The 17221-nt window shown below is 43.1% G+C and overlaps 1 protein-coding gene across 1 annotated transcript in view; it reads right to left on the reverse strand.

The window, feature by feature from the left end:
* The window catches only part of SH2B3 (SH2B adaptor protein 3), a 123469-nt gene extending 116210 nt beyond the window's left edge, over positions 1 to 7259 (reverse strand). Inside the window, exon 1 of the mRNA XM_069081483.1 lies at positions 7108 to 7259. The gene's annotated coding sequence lies outside the window, so the exon portion shown is untranslated. The remainder of the gene's footprint in view (positions 1 to 7107) is intronic.
* Between the last annotated feature and the right edge of the window lie 9962 nt (positions 7260 to 17221).

A 17221-nucleotide genomic window follows, 5' to 3' on the forward strand; every position in this document is an offset into this window, starting at 1 on the left:
AGATAGATAGATAGATAGATAGATAGATAGATAGATAGATAGATAGACAGAACATAGGTTCTTTCCTTTTTCCCTAATCATTTTTGGAAATAAACCTAGTAGTGGTATTGTTGGGTTAAAAGGTATATGCAGTTTAATAACTCTTTGGGCATAATTCTAGATTGTATTCCAAAATGGTTGGATCAGTTCACAATTCTACCAACAATAAATTAGTATCCCAATTTTTCCACATCCTCAACAAAATTTGTCACATTCCCCTTCAATCATTTTTGTCAGTCTGGTAGGCATAAAATGATATCTCAAATTTGTTTTAATTTGCATTTCTCTAATCAATAATGATTCAGAGCTTTTTTCATATTACTATAAATTGTTTTAATTTATTCATTGGAAAACTGCCTGTTCATATCCTTTGACCATTTATCAATTAGGGAATAACTCGTATTCCTATATATTTGACAAAATTTTTTATCTATTTTAGATAGCACCTTTAGCTGAGAAACTGTCTACAAAAAATTTCTTCCTAATTTTCTGCTTTCCTTCTGATCTTGGCTATTTTTTTATTTGTACAAACCTTTTAAGTTTAATATAATTGAAACTGTCCATCTTACACCTCATGCTGCTCTCTGTTTCTTGTTTATTCATAAATTGTTCACCTACCTATAAGTCTGATAAATAATATGTTCTATGCTCTTCAAATTTTCTTGTAATATCTCTCTTTATATCTAGTCTGTGAATCCATTTTGACCTTTTCTTGGTAAATGGTATAAAATATTGGTCTATGGCCAGTTTCTGTCAGGCTGCTTTCCAGTTTTCCCAAAGATTTTTTTTACCAAATAATGAGTTCTTATCCCCAAATCTTAGGTCTTTACACTTGTCAAATACAAGGTTATTATGTTTATTTTCTGCTGTAAATTGTATGTCTGCTCTGTTCCATTTATCTAACTTTCTTTTTTTTTTTAATTTTTTTTTTATTTTTAAGCAATCAGGGTTAAGTAACTTGCTCAAGGTTACACGGCCAGGTGTTTCTGGGTGGGTGCTAAGTGTCTGAGCCCGGGATTCGATCTCCAGGTCTTCTCAACACTGGAGCCGGTGCTCTTACTTGCTGTGCTACCTGGCTGCCCCCATTTATCTAACTTTCTAAGAAAATAGAGACCATGTATTATGAGCTCCCTGTTTTCCCTCTCTCCAGCTCAAAAATCTCTTCTTCTTTCTCCCCATCTTTGTAGAGGAGACAGCCGTTACTAAGCCCAACTCCCCTCGATCACATCCAATCACATTTCATCCTGTCGGATTGTGCCAGGGTTATGCTAATATTTAACAATCTGACTCTCCAGGAAAAAAAAATGTATGCAAGGTACACTTTTAAGTTTAATTGGCATTACCTATATTTTCCCATTGCTTTCTTAAGTCTAGAAAACTGACAAAACAATAAATCAAGCTATAACATGCAGTATTTTCTGATTTCGGAGGTGTAAATTCTCCTGCTAAAAATTTAACAATGGGCTCTCATGAACCTATACAGTTGCTTGTAGCACAGCCCTAGATTGCCTCTACAACCATCCCTTCTCAATAATCTTTTCTTCTTTATTGGCTCCTTCCTTGGTATCTACCAACTTGCCAAAGTCTCCCCCATCTTTAACTCTGCCATCCCTTCAAGTTATGATGCTCTGTCTCTCCTCTCTCTCATAACCAAAGACCTAGAAAAAGTCGTTCCCACTTGTTCTTTCAATCCTTCATTCTTTGCAGTCTGGCTTCAGATGTTATGATGTAACTGCAATTGCTCTCTCCAAAGTTACCAATGATGTTTTACTCACTACATCGTATAGTTGTTTTTCAGTCCTCATCCTTCTTGACCTTTCTGCGGGCTTTGACACTGCTGATTACCTTCTCCTCTTGTATAATCTCTCCTCTCCGGATTTTTGTGACATTATTCTCTCTGGGCTCCCCTCCTGCTGATCTCACTACTCCTTCCTTTGATGAACCATCACTTTATTCCCCGGTCACCTCCAAGCCATTCTGCCTACACTGTCTTCTTCCGTTGGAACTTGAACTCCAGCTCCTGGGACTCTGGGAAGTCCCAAGCTTTTCATGAAAGTAAGGACCTAATCTTGGCAATGTCACTATTTTACTGATGTTGCCATGTGGCAGTGAGACCCAGACCACCACTGTCTCTGGAGAACTAATGATGAGCATTACCCAGAAGGCAGGAAAGGTTCATGGTGGGTGGGAACAAGTTGCATCCTATTACCAACAAGGAACACCGAAGATCAAGAACAAGACATATCATCAAGGAAATGAGCGGAACGAAGAGAAGGACTGATTATGGAAGGGGCAAAAGCAAGGGATGACGGGGGGGGGGGGGGGCTAGAGAGTCCTCTACTGGTACTCACTGGATGTTGGGGGGAAATCAAGGAAAGTCTCCTCTAGGAAAAAATAAAAACTTCACAAGAAGGGCTCCCTCTCCTTACCAAGGCTAATCCCTCTACCTACACAATGATCTTGTTCCACCCCAATATCCTGCAACAGATTGCCCCCTCTGTCATCCTCATTCTTTCATTTACACTGTCTACAAATATGCCCATGTCTCCCCTATACTGAAAAAACCTTCACTCTACCCTTCCATCCCCACTATATATCATTCTATGTTTTTTCTTCCCTTAAAAGGTAAACTCTTTGAAGAGGTCATCTGCTTTCTTTCTTCTCATTTTCTTCTTTATTCCTTACAATCTGGTTTCTGAACTTCTTGTTCCGCTGAAACTGTTCTCTCCAAAGTTACCAAGGATCTCTCAGTTGCCAAATCCAATGGCCTTTTCTCAGTCCTCATTCTCCTTGACCTCTCCACAGCCTTTCACATTGTTGGTCACTCTCTCCTGGATACACACTTCTTTCTAGGTTTTTGGGACACCCCCCTCTCTTGGGTCTCCTCTTACCTTCTGATCACTCCTTCTCAGTTTCCTTTACTGGAACTTCATCCAGGCTACACCCTCTAGAGGTGGGTATCCCCCAAGGCTCTGCCAATTCCCATGTATTTAATTAGCATCTCTATGCTAATTATTACCAGTTTTACTTATCCAGCCCCAATCCCTCACCAACCTTCAGGTTTTATTTTTCTTGCTTTCTCAATGGATGGGGAAGAGAAAGGGAGGGAGAGAACTTGGAACGAATATAAAATTGAACTTAAACAAATGCTGAGTGACTTGGCAGGTCATTTTCTGATTTTGAAGTATTTTATAGGGCCAAAGACTTGGGTGACCAGAATTTGTTTTTTCCAGGTCTTCAGTACCTGTGGCTGCTGAGGAGTTGGGGCTTCAGCAGCCACAGAAGCAGGTACCCCATCTTATACCCATCAAGGTTCATTCCTTGATGATGGCTGGGTAGGGGCAGAGCTGGTGGTCACTCAGAGTTGACTCCAAGGATGATGGCTCTGGAAGCTATGCTGGAGGTAGGATCTCTGGTTTAGGGTGTGCATCCCATTCAAGGGACTCTTAGATCTAACTATCTTATGGTGGTAGTTGGCCAGTTGTTGATGCTGGTGGTGCCAAGGATGGCCTTTAGAGTGAGATAACGCCCATTCTGTGAATAGGCCTCTTTAAGAAGTGAGTCAAAGGATGACCCCTTTAATTAGAAAAAGGCCTTAACCTAAAAGGGCCAGGGTCTCCCATTGCATCCTGGGCCATCTCCAGTCATCCTGATTAATATCTTGGTCACTGGATCCAGAAGGCTCTGGAGGAGAAAGTGAGTCTGGTGACCTTGCACAGCCCTCCCTCACTCAAATCAATGTCAACTGCAAGTCATGTTATCATTTTCCTGATGCCATGGTCCTCTTAGAAAATGGACAAAAACACCACAAGCCAAGCAGGGCAGGCTCCTTCATAGAGGTTGCTTCCTTCAATGATGGCTTCAGAGCCTTTGCTAATAGCAGGACTGGTAGCCTTAGGGGCATTACTGTCCCCAGGGTTCCAGGGCTGCCTTCATCACAGTCTGAGTACTCTCACTCAACAAATTCCCTTGACACACATGCTGCCTCCTGCCTCTTCCTCAGGATGCCTTCTTGCTTTTCATTTGTCTCAACAGGGATTGCTAATCTGGGGCCCATACATCCTCAAGGGGTCTATGGATTGATTTCAAGGGAATTAATTCAGGGAATTAGTATAGGAAAATGACATTTTTTTGTTTTACCATAATTGGTTGCCTTTTGGCGTTTCATTTTATGCATTTAAAAACAATATTCTAAGAAGGGGTCCATAGGCTTCACCAGACTGCCGACGGAGTCCAGTTCCTTACCCCTGGAATGCTCTCCCTCTTCCTCTCCTACCCAGGACCCCTAGCTCCATGTACTTGCTTCTCCAGGAAGCCTTCGCTGAAGCCACCAACTTGTTACTACACACTCCATTTGCCATTTACCTATCTATATTTGCTGCATTCCCCCTGATAAATAGACCAAGTTTTAGGGGGACAGAGACTTTCTTGTTTTTTTTTTCTTTGAATCCTCAGGGTCTTCTCACATCCATCACGTGTCTCTACATCGTGTTCTGGGTAATACAAAATTTTCAATTCTTGTCTGAAGAGGAGTCCTGTCCTGAGTAAAGGTTGGGAGATGGGGCTGCTTTCCAGAAGTGGGTCCACAGCTGGTAGGTTTTAGTGGAAGATGGCCAAGGTCAGCTTAAGGTGACAAACATTAAGAAAATCTCCTTTTTGCTTAAGCCTTCAAACTGGGAGAAGATAGTTTTTTTTAAAGGATATTTGTATTGCTAGATTTTGTTTTTACATTGCCTACATTTTCTAATGTATCCTCGCCTCCTTCCTTTCTCCTCCCAGGGAGTCAAAGAAGAAGGGGCCAGAGACTGGACCTTTGGTACAACTGGTATAGGGTGAGGAAACTCTTTTTATTAATGCAATTTGGTGCCTTCTCTGCCTAGTGGAATTTCTGAGTCAAAAGGTCACAAAGGATATTGGTCACTTTCCCCCCATAATTTATAATCGCTTTCCAGAACAACTGGACAAATTACCAGTTCTGCCATTAGTACATTATTGTGCCTCTCTTTCCATAGCCCCTCCAACATTGACTATTTTCATCTTTTGTCTTCTTTGCTAATTTGCTAGGTGTAAGTGGAAGGAAGTGAACAGTTTTACATTTCTTGTTTTAAAACAGAGTCTAGGATCATTGATTTAGAGCTTGATAGGACCCATAAGTCATCTTCCCCATCCTCATCATTTGGCACATGAGGAAGCTGAGAAAGTGATTTGTTGATGATTTCACAGGTAGTAAGCTAAGATTTGAACCCAAATTCACTGACTCTTAAATCTTTGCTTTCACTAGAGGTATATGTATATGTGAAAGAATATTAGTAAATCTACTTGATGAAGACTGCTCTCTTTCTGCCTGACATCCCAGAACAGTATTGCCCCTAATGGGCTGGTAACTCTCCAAAGACCTGGGTATTTTTAAAAATTTAACTTTCATTTAATTCTTTAGTATTTTATTTTCCCCCAGTCACATGTAAAAACAAATTTTAAACTTTGTTTTTAAAACTTTGAGTTCCAAATTCTCTCCCTTCCTCCCTCCCCACCCCCACCTCCCCATTGAGAAGGCAAGCAATTCAATATAGGTTATACTTGTGTAATCAAGTAAAACATTTCCTTAATATTCATGTTGTGAAAGAAAACATAGACCAAAAAAAAAACCTCAAGAAAAATAAAGTAAAAAAGTGTGGTTCAATCTGTATTCAGACACCCTCAGTTCTCTCTCTGGGGATGGACAGCATTTTTCATCATAAGTCCTTCAGAGTTGTCTTGGATCATTGTATTGCTGAGTATACTGATTATCTTACAATACTGCTGTTACTTTTTTTTCCTTTTTAAAGCAATCAGGGTTAAGTAACTTGCTCAAGGTTACACGGCCAGTTATTTCTGAGTGTGGTGCTAAGTATCTGAGCCCAGATTTGATCCCCAGGTCATCCCGACACTGGAGCCAGTGCTCTTACTCGCTGAGCCACCTGGCCTCCCCTAAGCAATTGGGGTTAAGTAACTTGCTCAAAGTTACACGGCCAGGTGTTTCTGGGTGGGTGCTAAGTGTCTGAGCCCGGGATTCGATCTCCAGGTCTTCTCAACACTGGAGCCGGTGCTCTCACTCGCTGTGCTACCTGGCCGCCCCAATACTGCTGTTACTTTGTTCGAAGTACATTTCACTTTGCATCAGCTCATGTAAGTCTTTCCAGGTTTTTCTGAGAGTATCCTGCTCATCATTTCTTATAGCATAATAGTATTCCATCACAATCATATACCACAACTTGTTCAGCTATTTCCCAGTTGATGGGAAGTCTTTCAATTTCCAATTCTTTGTCACTACTAAAAGGGCTGCTCTAAATATTTTGGTACAATATGTCCTTTACCTTTTTGTTTTACCTCTTTTGGGATACAAACCTAGTAGTGGTATTGCTAAGAAAGACCTGGATTTTTTTTTTTCTTTTTGGAGGGGATAGGGCAGGGCAATTGGGGTCAAGTGACTTGCCCAAGAAGACCTGGATTTCAATCTCTGTGTAACAGTGTTACAAAGGACAGTTCAAATCTGACCTGAGACACTGACTAGCTGTGTGACCCTGGGCAAGTCTCTAAACTGTTTGCTTCAGTTTCCTCAATCTGTAAAAGGAGCTGGAGAAGAAAATGGCAAACCACTCCAGTACCTTTGCCTAGAAAACCCCAAATGGGGATGTGAAAAGTCAGACAGGACTGAATAACAGCAATCAAAAGATATGAAATTCCTTTTACCTGTTTATTAGCTCTGAGCCCCCAAGCAGAGACAATGCACCAGACAAAACACCTCAGTATTAGATTTAGATTTCTCTGTTTCTTCTCTCATTATGTCCCCCACCCCACTTTCAGTCCCTTATTCCCAATAAGTAAAAATCTGTCTAACAATTAATTACAAAAAATTACTGTTCTTTATAAAGACAAAGTAAACATTTAAAACAAAGGAAGGTAAGCAAACTTCCCTGGATCTAGAAGAAAAGGCCTCAGGTCATCCCATGAAAGAACTGAGAAAGAAAAAGGAGGTACAGAATTAGCCTTGACTCTGTGGTCAACTACAAAGTCTTTATCTCAACATACCTCCTGCCCAAGCAGACCTTCTCCTCGTGAATCCCGACCCCTTCCTTTGCAGAGGTTGTCTTTGTCTGATCTACTCTCTCAGCTCCACGTGGCTTCTCATAATTTCCAGTTCCAGGTTTCTTCTCCTCCCCTAGGAGCTGAGTTCCTCAGTGCAGTGAACTGACTTTTAAAGGTCACCCTGAGGCGTGGCCGATCATTCTTCATCCTATTCCAAACTCCCTTTTTGATTCACTCAAGGTGCTAACTTGTTCTTATTTTCTTTGTACGTCAGCTGAGGCTTGGTTCTCTTTGGATAGAGTCCTCTACTGGATTAGGTGAAGAGCAGAGACATGGTCCTGGATTTGGGGTGGGGGTGAGGAAGAGGGTAAGACAGGAAAGTCAAAGAAAGGAGACATAAAAGGGCATAGATTGATGCCCTTGGTTCTTGATATTAACTGAGGGAGGAAGGAGGAATCTCCCTGTATGCCTGTCCTGTTACTTCCTAGTTGAATGACTTGGGGAAAGTTGCTTTCCTTTTTTAGACTTCATTTTCTTTTTCTCTAAAATGAGGAGCATGGAATCAACCAGGGGTGGGGAACCTGCAGCCTTGAGGCCACATGTGACCCTCTAGGTCCTCAAGTGTGGCCCTTTGACTGAGTCCAAGTTTTACAGAATAAATCCTATTTTTGTAAGGGGATTTGTTCTGTGAAGTTTGGATTCAAAGTGCCAAACTTTGAGCAATTCTTTTTCTCTTTCTGCGCCTTAATTTCCTTTCTTGTAAATGAGAGAATTAGACTGGATTATCTCTAAGGTCAATCCCAACCATAACATTCTATGGTCTGAGGTCCCTCCTAGCCCTGACATTCCGTGTTCTAAGGCCCCTCCTAGCTATGACATTCCATGTTTTAAGATCCCACCTGTCTCTGTCATTCCATGTTCTAAGGCCCCTTCTAGCCCTGACATTCCATGTTCTAAGGCCCCTTATAGCCCTGACATTCTATGTTATAAAGTTGAAGGTCTTGGTCCCAGACCTAACATTCTATGCCCTTCTATGTCTCCTTTCTTTGACTTTCCTGTCTTACCCTCTTCCTCACCCCCACCCCAAATCCAGGACCGTGTCTCTGCTCTTCACCTGATCCAGTAGAGGACTCTATCCAAAGAGGCCAACCAGCCTTTCTCTTAAGCTCACACTGAGGGATTTCTCCTACCACATTTCCCCCTTCCAACTTTATCTCCTGATCTGTTCTCTCCTTTGAGGGTGGTATGGCCCATAGGGAGGGAAGGAGAAGGAGGAAGAAGGAGTGGCAGAGGGAAAATCTCAGTTCCTCTTTTGGTGTTCACCTCTAGTCTTACTTTGGAGCCAAAGCAAACCTTGTGGATGGAAATTCTCCTTTAGAGACCAACTACCCCCACCACTGTCTTCTTCCTTCCCAGTCTGAGTCTGTAATTCTGTAACTGGCTGTGGCTTTTGGCTTAGGGAAGTGGAAGTGGTTAGGGCAGCATAAGCTTAAGAACAGAGTGGGAAAGACCTTTGGTGATGGGGAGTGGAGGAAGGGGAAAGGCTCGAGATGGGTGTTAATGTGCAGAAGAGTCTCAGGGACCCAAGAGGGCCAATGGAGGCCTTACGGGTGCTCAAAGTCAGACCTTCATCCTATAAACCACAATGCAATCTTAGCTTCCTCCCTTCCTCACTGTTCACTGCAAGGACGTCTGCCTGGGTTTGTGCCCCTTATCACAGAGGGAGATCTAGTGAGCTAGGCACCTCTCTGATACCTAGCCTCTCAGCCAGCATTGTCCGCAATCCCAACTCTAGTCTGTAACTGCAGAAACTGGATAGGGGCTTACTCAATAAACGTTTGTTGAATGAATGAATGATTCACTGACTGAATGAATGTAGTTTCAATATCCCCAGCTGGCTACATTGGGAGTCCAGCCAATGTAGCTGGGCAAACTTCCACTTCTGTCTCATTTTCTAGAGAATTGGAACTCATTTGTCTAGGATTTCTTATTTTTACTGGACTTTTGACCTGGTGAAGATGAAATAGACAATTAACATTTCTTAATGTTTTAAGAAATGGTGACTTTTCCGGTGGAGGAAGTAGAAAGCTCAGGTGACAAAAACACAGAATCTCAGACCCAGAGGAGACTTCAACTGCCATCTAGGACAAGCCAGAACTGAGCAAGTATACTCCCTTACAACTCATCCCCCAAGGGGTCAGCATCCAGTTTTGTTTGAAGAGAATCACTAAGTATTAATTAAATGCTTAGGAAGACCTGAGTTCAAATCTTAACTCAGGTTTTTTTTTGGCTGGGCAATTGGGGGTAAGTGACTTGCCCAAGGTCACAAGGCTAGTTTTTTGTGTTAGGTGTCTAAGGCCGGATTCGAACTCAGGTCCTCCTGACTCCAGGGCCGGTGCCACAATCACTGTGCCACCTAGGCCCCCCAAGTAACTCAGACATTTACCAGTTGTATGACCCTGGGCAAGTCACTTTCCCTCTATTTGCCTCAGTTTCTCCATCTATAAAATGGGAATAGTAACAGCACCTACCTCCAAGAGTTCTTGTGAGAATCAAATGAGATTAATAATTGTAATCTATTGGTACAGTATTTGGTACATAATAAGTGCTATATAAATGTTAGCTATCATCATCATCACCACCACCATCATCTTCATCATCATCATCATCATCATCATCATCATCATCGTTATTATGGCTGTTGTTAAATCCCAGGCACTGGTCGTACAATGAAAGGCCAAAACATGGTACTTGCCCCCAAGGAGTCCACATTGAAATGGGGAAAGCATCTATGAATATATGAGGTATATATAGTGTAAATGGCAGGTGATTTCTGAGATAAGGCAATAGAAGTGGGAAGATTGGGAAAGGTCTCCTACTATATCTCTAGGGATCAAAACAGATTATGTATAATATAATGTGATATAATTAATACAATATAGTAAAATGCTTTACAAACTTTAAAGTGCTATGCACAATGTTATTATCATTCCAACCAACCAACTAGCCAGCAAGCATTTATTAACTTTAATTAGCTAATCATGATTAATTCTTAAATTATTTATTACCTACTATGTGCTAGGCCCTGCTCCCAGTGCTGGGGAGGCAAAGGCAGAAGTAAAACAGCCCCTGTCCTCAGGGAGTTTGCTTTTGGACAGCTCTAAAAGAGAAGCAGCCTAGCAGAGAATGGGGAAGGGAATAAGTATTTATAATGCACGTGCTGGGCACTGTGCTAAGTGCTTACACATATGTCATTTGATCCTCAGAACAACCCTTCAAGGTAGTTGTTATTTTTAATCCCCATTTTATAGTTGAGGAAACTGAGGCAGACAGTGGTTCAGGGACTTGTGCAGGGTCCCACAGCTAGCAAAAGTCTGAGGCTAGATTTGAACTCAGGTCTTCTTGACTCTAGGCCTGGTACCACATGCACTATGGAGCCCCCTAGCTGCCCTTTCCATTCCCTAGAAGACTTCAAATATAGGTTGTCCCAAAGGTCTTAGGGAGATTTTAAGTATAGTGTCAAACTGTGCTAGGACTTTTGGGATGCCCTGGATATGTATAGCACATGTTTTGAAGCTGTTTCTCAAGCCACACAGCCATTGGCAAACCAGGTCCCCACAGGGTAGCTACTAAATCTGACCCCTACCTTTCTGCTTGAAGAGACAGCTCTGTCTCTCCCAGTCTTCCTTTTCCAGGCTAAACAACCCCAAGCCATCCTTGGGAGGGTCATGATATGTGGCACAGTGAATAAAAAATGTCCTCGGAATCCGGCAGACCTGAGTTCAAATCTTTCCTCACCCACTTACCAGCTTGGTGATCCTGAGCAAAGTCACAACCTCTCCCAGCCTCGGTTTCCTCACTTGTAAAATGGGTATAATAATAAGAAGCACCCACCTCCCAGGGTGGGGATAAGGAGCTGGCCCCAGAACTTCACTGGGGTCATGAACTACCTGGGAAAGAATTTTCTTCTGCCAAGGGAGATTGGTTGTGCCTTCTTTTCTCCAGCTTGGAGTCTTAGAGAGTTGTGTGGAACAGAGGGGTGGATTGATTTGCCCAGGGTCACACAGCCAGGATGTGACTGAGGTGGGTAGGACTTGAACCCAGGACTTTTTGGCTGTAAGGTTAGCTCCATACAGAGCTGCCAAATGACACTTTAGATAACCACTGACATACACTATTATATACGTCAGACAATGCACGACACATAAATGAACTTTGATGATTACTATTGTTATTTTGACTCTTCACTGTCCTGGCTGAATGGTCTCTCCCTTATCCATGACCCTCCTAAAACATGATGTTCACAACTGAACACGGTTCTCCAGCTGTGGCCTCACCAGGGGAGAGGATGGTGGACAGACGCTGTTATGTCCCCAGGTCTGGGCATGATGCCTCTCAACAACTGTGGGGAGACCAGGAAGGACTGGCTGAGCACCTCCTGAGTCGTGGCTTTTGTCTGGTTGCTGGCAGACGTGTACAATAAAGCCAGGAACGTGGAATGGGGAAGAAGGTGCTGTCCTTAGCCCTTGCCTTGGGTTTACGTGCATGTCACTCATGAAGCATTATGGGAGTTGTTCTTCAACCCACCGATCTTGGCCATCCTCTAGGAACCCAATTGTCTGTCTTGCATGAGGATCTCTAAACTGGGGGCATGATGGATTGAATTAAAATCCTACCACAAGTGGGTACTGGGCAAATAATTTAACCACTCTGTGCCTCAGTTTCCCTTTCTGGATATTTATCTCTATACTTGGGGAAGAAAAACATATTGTTGTTAATTTAAAGAACTAAATTAAAAAAAATAAAGCTGTTCTCAACTTGCCCCCTCCCTACTTTTCCATTCTTCTTATGCCTTACTCCTTTCTATGACATCAGTGATCAAATGACCCTGACTTCAACCAAGAAACTCCATCTCCTGACTCCATGCCTTTGTACTGGCTGGACCCCATGCCTGGAATGCTCTCCCTCCTCAACTCTGGCTTTTGGCTTTTCTGAAGACTCAGTTCAAATCTTACCTTTCTGTAAGAGGCCTGTTCCAGCCACACTCACTGTTTCTGTCTTCCCTCTGAGGCATCTTCTCTGGTCGTACCTGGTACATCTGTATCAAGTGATTTCTGTGTTTATCGCCCATCAGAATGTGGGTTCCTTAAGGGCTGTCTTTGCTTTTGTTGGCATCCATAGTGCCCAGCACACAGTAGAGACTTAATAAATGCTTGTTTGCCTTTTGTCTCTCTCCATCCTCAGTGCTTAGCACAGTGCCTGGTACACAGTAGAGGCTTAATAAATGCTTGCAGATTAATCGATCCTCTCAAAAATCTTGTGAAGTAAGTACCGTGTTTCCCCGATAATAAGACCTATCCCGAAAATAAGCCCTCCCCTTACTGTGTAAGATTCCTCGAAAATAAGCCCTCCCCCGAAAATAAGCCCTATTGAGATTGCTACTGTAGTGAAGTGATCCCCTGCGCTACACGCTACATTACGGTACCCTCTGTATGCACCGTTCCCCGCCCCCCCCCGGGTGAAACGCACACCGCGCTCTGAGCTACATCCAATCAGAGCTGCAGCAGTGAGAGCATCATCCTGTTCTTCCCCAGTGATTTGCTTATTGAATAAAGGTACATTTTTTTGTTCACATTTACCTGTTTATTAAAATTGCTGTCAATGTTCATTAAAATAAGCCCTCCCCTGAAAATAAGCCCTCTGGTGTTTTTCTGTCCAAAAAAAATAATAAGACAGTGTCTTATTACCAGGGAAACACGGTAGCTCTATTATTTTCCTCATTTTATAGATCAGTCATTCAATCAGCAAGCATTTATTAAATACCTATGAGATACAGCCAAGCCTTATGTTAGCTGCTGGGAAGACAGACAAAAGCAAAAGACACCCTGCCCTCACAGAGTTTACATTCTATGGGGAAGAGAACTATGTATACAATAAGGAAGAGAGCACTGATTAAGCACCTACTAAGTACCTTACCATTATCCTCAGAACATCTCGAGGAAGAAGGTGCTATTATAATCTCCTGTTTTATAAAGAAGGAAACTGAAGCAGAGTCACACAGTTAGGGAGCGTCAGAGGCAGGATTTGAACTCAGCTCCTCTGGACTCCCAGTCCCACACCCCATCCATTGCACCACCTAGCTATCCTCATAAGGAAAGGGCTTTGGAAACTGCTGTGGAACTATGCAGTTATTATTCCCTACTGAAGGCAGAACATAGGACCACTATGTTGGGACTTGAACCCAGGTCTAGTCCAACTCCTTCGTTGTACATATGGGGAAACTGAGGCCCAGGAAAGTAAAGTGATTTGCTTAAGGTTATATAGGTAGTAATTAAATAGGTAGGAAGCAGCTAGACGACTTGGAGTCAGGAAGACCCGAGTTTAAATCCAGCTTCAGACACTTACTAGCTGTGTGACCCTGGGCAAGTCACTTAACCTCTGTCTGCCTTAATGCACTGGAAAAGGAAATGGCAAACCACTCCAGCATCTTTGCTAAGAAAACTCCATGGTCCATGGATGAACAACAATACCAAAAACACACCAGTAGAAAGTGGTTAAGGTAGGATTCGAACCTGGATCGCCTGGTTGCAGATGTTTCCTTTGTACTACTCCGGGTGAGTCATTGTCATGTGTGAAGGCACTCAGTGAGTGGGGTCTTTAAGCACAAGCTGGGGATCTATTTCTCAGGAATATTGTACAGGGATTTCTAGAACCTATTTGGGTTGGGCTTGATGGCTTCTGAGGTCCTTTCCCATTCAGATTCTGGGATTTTGAGTTCAGCCCCCTCATTTTCTCATAGGATCTATGCAGAGACCTTGGAGATGAGCCCTTCCATTTCACAGATGGACAAACTGAGGCCCAGAGCAGCCTGATGTTCTGAAATGGTGGGCTGGTCTTTCCAGAGATCACCAACAGAGGCTAGAATCTTGTGGAATGAAAGCTGAAGACTAAAAATAAATAATAAAAAAAAGCCTAGAGAACCATTCTTCAAGGGGAGGGAGGGGAGTTCTTATAAAGCGATCTCTCGGATCTCTTCCAAATCCTGGATTCTGTGTCTCCCTTGTGTTCTTTCTGTTCCTTCCAATCTCTCTTCTGGTCTCGTTTCCTTGACACTGTTTCTGTGGTGAAGAAGCCACTTCTGAGACCTTCCAGTTTCCTCTTTCTACCACCAAGCTTGGAAGCTGTGAATGGAGTCTTGGATCTGGAGTCAGCAAGACCCGGATTCAAATCCTGCATTGAGCACTTCAGTCACTTTAACTTCTGTCTGCCTCAGTTTCCTCATCTGCAAAATGGGGGTCATAATAGCACCTACCTCCCAGGGTTGTGATGATCAAATGATACAGTAATTGTACAGTGCTTAGTGCAGGGCCTGGTACGTATTAAGTGCTTATACAAATGTGAGCTGTTATTATTATCTGGAAAATGAAGGGGTGGAGTTGAATGATCTCAAAGATTTCTTCCTTCTTTAAATTAAGGATCTGATAACTTCTCCATGGGTAGCTAGGTGGTGCCATAGTGCACAGAGTACCAGGTCTGGCCTCAGGAAGATTCAACTTCCTGAGTTCAAATCCAGCCTCAGACACTGACTGGCTGTGTGACCCTGGGCAAGTCACTCAGTTTCCTCATCTCTAAAATGAACTGGAGAAGGAAATGGCAAACCGCTCTAGGATCTTTGCCAAGAGCCCCCCAAATGGGGTCACAAGGAGTAGGACGTGACTGAAAAAACAAAATGACCTTCCTGGGTCTTACTTTCCTCCTTTGCAAAATGGGGGGTTTCAGGGGCAGTTAGGTGGTGCAGTGAATAGAGCACTGGCCCTGGAGTCAGGAGGACGTGAGTTCAAATCCAGCCTCAGACCCTTAACACTTAATAGCTGTGTGACCTTGGGCAAGTCTCTTAACCCCAATTGCCCTGCCTTCCCCCTCCAAAAAAAAAAGACCAAAAAAACGGGGTGTGTGTTGGGATGGGATGAGGGGGTAGCCTGGATCAGAGGTAGCCTTCAGTTCTAAATCTATGACTTTTATGGGCCTCAGTTTCCTCATCTCTAAAATAAGGGGGGTGGACCTGATGAACTCTGAGTTCCCTTCCATCTTGAATTCTTTTGATCCTATGATCTTTGAAGGATGACCAAGCACCAGCAACACATCTCTTGACCATTTTCCAGTGATTTCCCCTCCAACCTTCCTATCACCCTTTCCTTCCTGCTACCCAGGACCCAAGTGCTATCTGCTCTCTCCATGGGGCAGGAGGAAGTTGAGTTAAGGGGAAGACGGCAGGGACGAGGAGGAATGCAGAAGAAAAATTTCAGGAAATGAAGACTTCGGTGAAAACTAGAAAAGCTTCTTGGACGGAGAATGTGTCTCATGGAGGAAATGATAAACATTCTACCTCAGGAGGAATCAGCCCCGAAAGAAATATGCAATCGATGACTGCAACCATGTAAATGGAGACAGCAGTAACAACGAAACTTCATTATGCACACAGGAAAAAAAGTTCAGAAGGGGGAAATAAGCAGCATGATTTTATTATTACAAGGGTAAAGTTATTATACGTGACTTTAGTAGAGTGTTTTGTGCTAACAATTTGTAAATTTTTTAAAAGTTCAGGGCTAAAAACAAACAAAAAAAAAAACCAAGAGTCCAAGGAAACAAGCAAGTGTGGAACTTTCTGTCTCATTTCCCACCAGCAGGAGGGGAATGACCTCCCTAGAACTGGTTGGAGGAATGAGCTGGAGCCCAGGCCTCTAGGGTGAGATCCCAGGGGCTCAGTTAACTGTCATTCCCCTTCATGAACCTTCCATGTGAATGCTAAGGACAAGGGATCAGGAAGTAGGTAAAGAGACAGATGACTTTTTTTTTCTCAAAAAACCCCCCTTTCCTTAATACTTTCCAAGAATCTGGCTTTATCTGAAGCATGTCCAGAAGCCACTTCCTATCTCTGTGCCTCAGTTTCCTCACCTGTAAAATGAAGGAGCTGGTTCAGATGGCTTCAACTTCCAAATCTGGAATCCTATGATTGGCTAGTGTTCACAACTCTGTGAGCTGGGTGAGGTGAGAGTTATTACTGTACGCAAAGCATTGTGCTTGGGGCCTCCACTTCTCCCTCTGAAAGATGCAGGGACTGGACAAGACAGTTTCTAAGATTTCTTCCAGCTTCCCATCTGTGATGTACCGACCCCTATTTTGCAGAAGCACAGGGAGGTTAATATAGTCACACCCCCCCAAAGTCACACCACATTATCGGCAAAGATGGAATTATGTTGATAGATCCTCTGAAGGATAAAATAAACTCCTGGTTTAGGTCACTTCACATCTACAAGCTACGTGACCCTGGGCAAGTCACTTAACCTCTTTTTGCTTCAGTGTTCTCATCTGTAAAATGAAAACAATAAAACATCTCCCTCCAAGGCTTATCGAGGATCAAATGAGGTGATATTTGTAATGTGTAGGCAATCTTAAAGTACTACATAAATGCTAGCTATTATTATTATTATTATTATTATTATCTGTTTCCCTGCTTTTAGGTTTTCTTTCCTCTACTCATCTGATATCAAGTGATATTCCTAAAACGCTGATCCAATCATTCTTTATTCAGAAATGTTTCCCCGAACCTTTGTTATAAAATAGAAACTTCTTAGCCGATCAGGCTCTCACCTCCGGTCTAAGACCTCCCTTCCAATAACTCTTCAATTATTCTGATCTGCTTGCTAGCCTTCACAGAGGGCCTCTGTCCCTCTGAGAACACAAGTGGATTCCATATTTGGAATGCACTCCCCTCACTTCCAAGCAGCCTTGACTCAGCTGCCCCTCCTGGCCGGTGCCTTCCCTGATCTCTACAATCCATCGGCTTCTGCCCTGGTGAACTCGTGAAATTCAGTATCATGTATTAGTTCAGGAAGGAGCCCATTCGTTTTACAGATGGAAAAACAGGCCCAGAGAGTTGAGATGACTTGACTTGTCCAAGGTTACATAAGTAATGGAGTCAAGGTGATACACTTCTGGTGTCACCTTGAGCAAGTCACTTAACGTTAATTGTCTCAGTTTCCCCATCTGTAAAATGGGGTGAGGGGATTAGCGTGGCTAGCCCCTGAGGTCCCTCCCATCTCTGGGTCCAGGGAAC

Source organism: Petaurus breviceps, unplaced genomic scaffold (assembly GCF_028583685.1).
Source record: "Petaurus breviceps papuanus isolate PSGF00001 unplaced genomic scaffold, PetGlider_PUasm1.0 99, whole genome shotgun sequence".
Classification (NCBI taxonomy): Eukaryota; Metazoa; Chordata; class Mammalia; order Diprotodontia; family Petauridae; genus Petaurus; species Petaurus breviceps.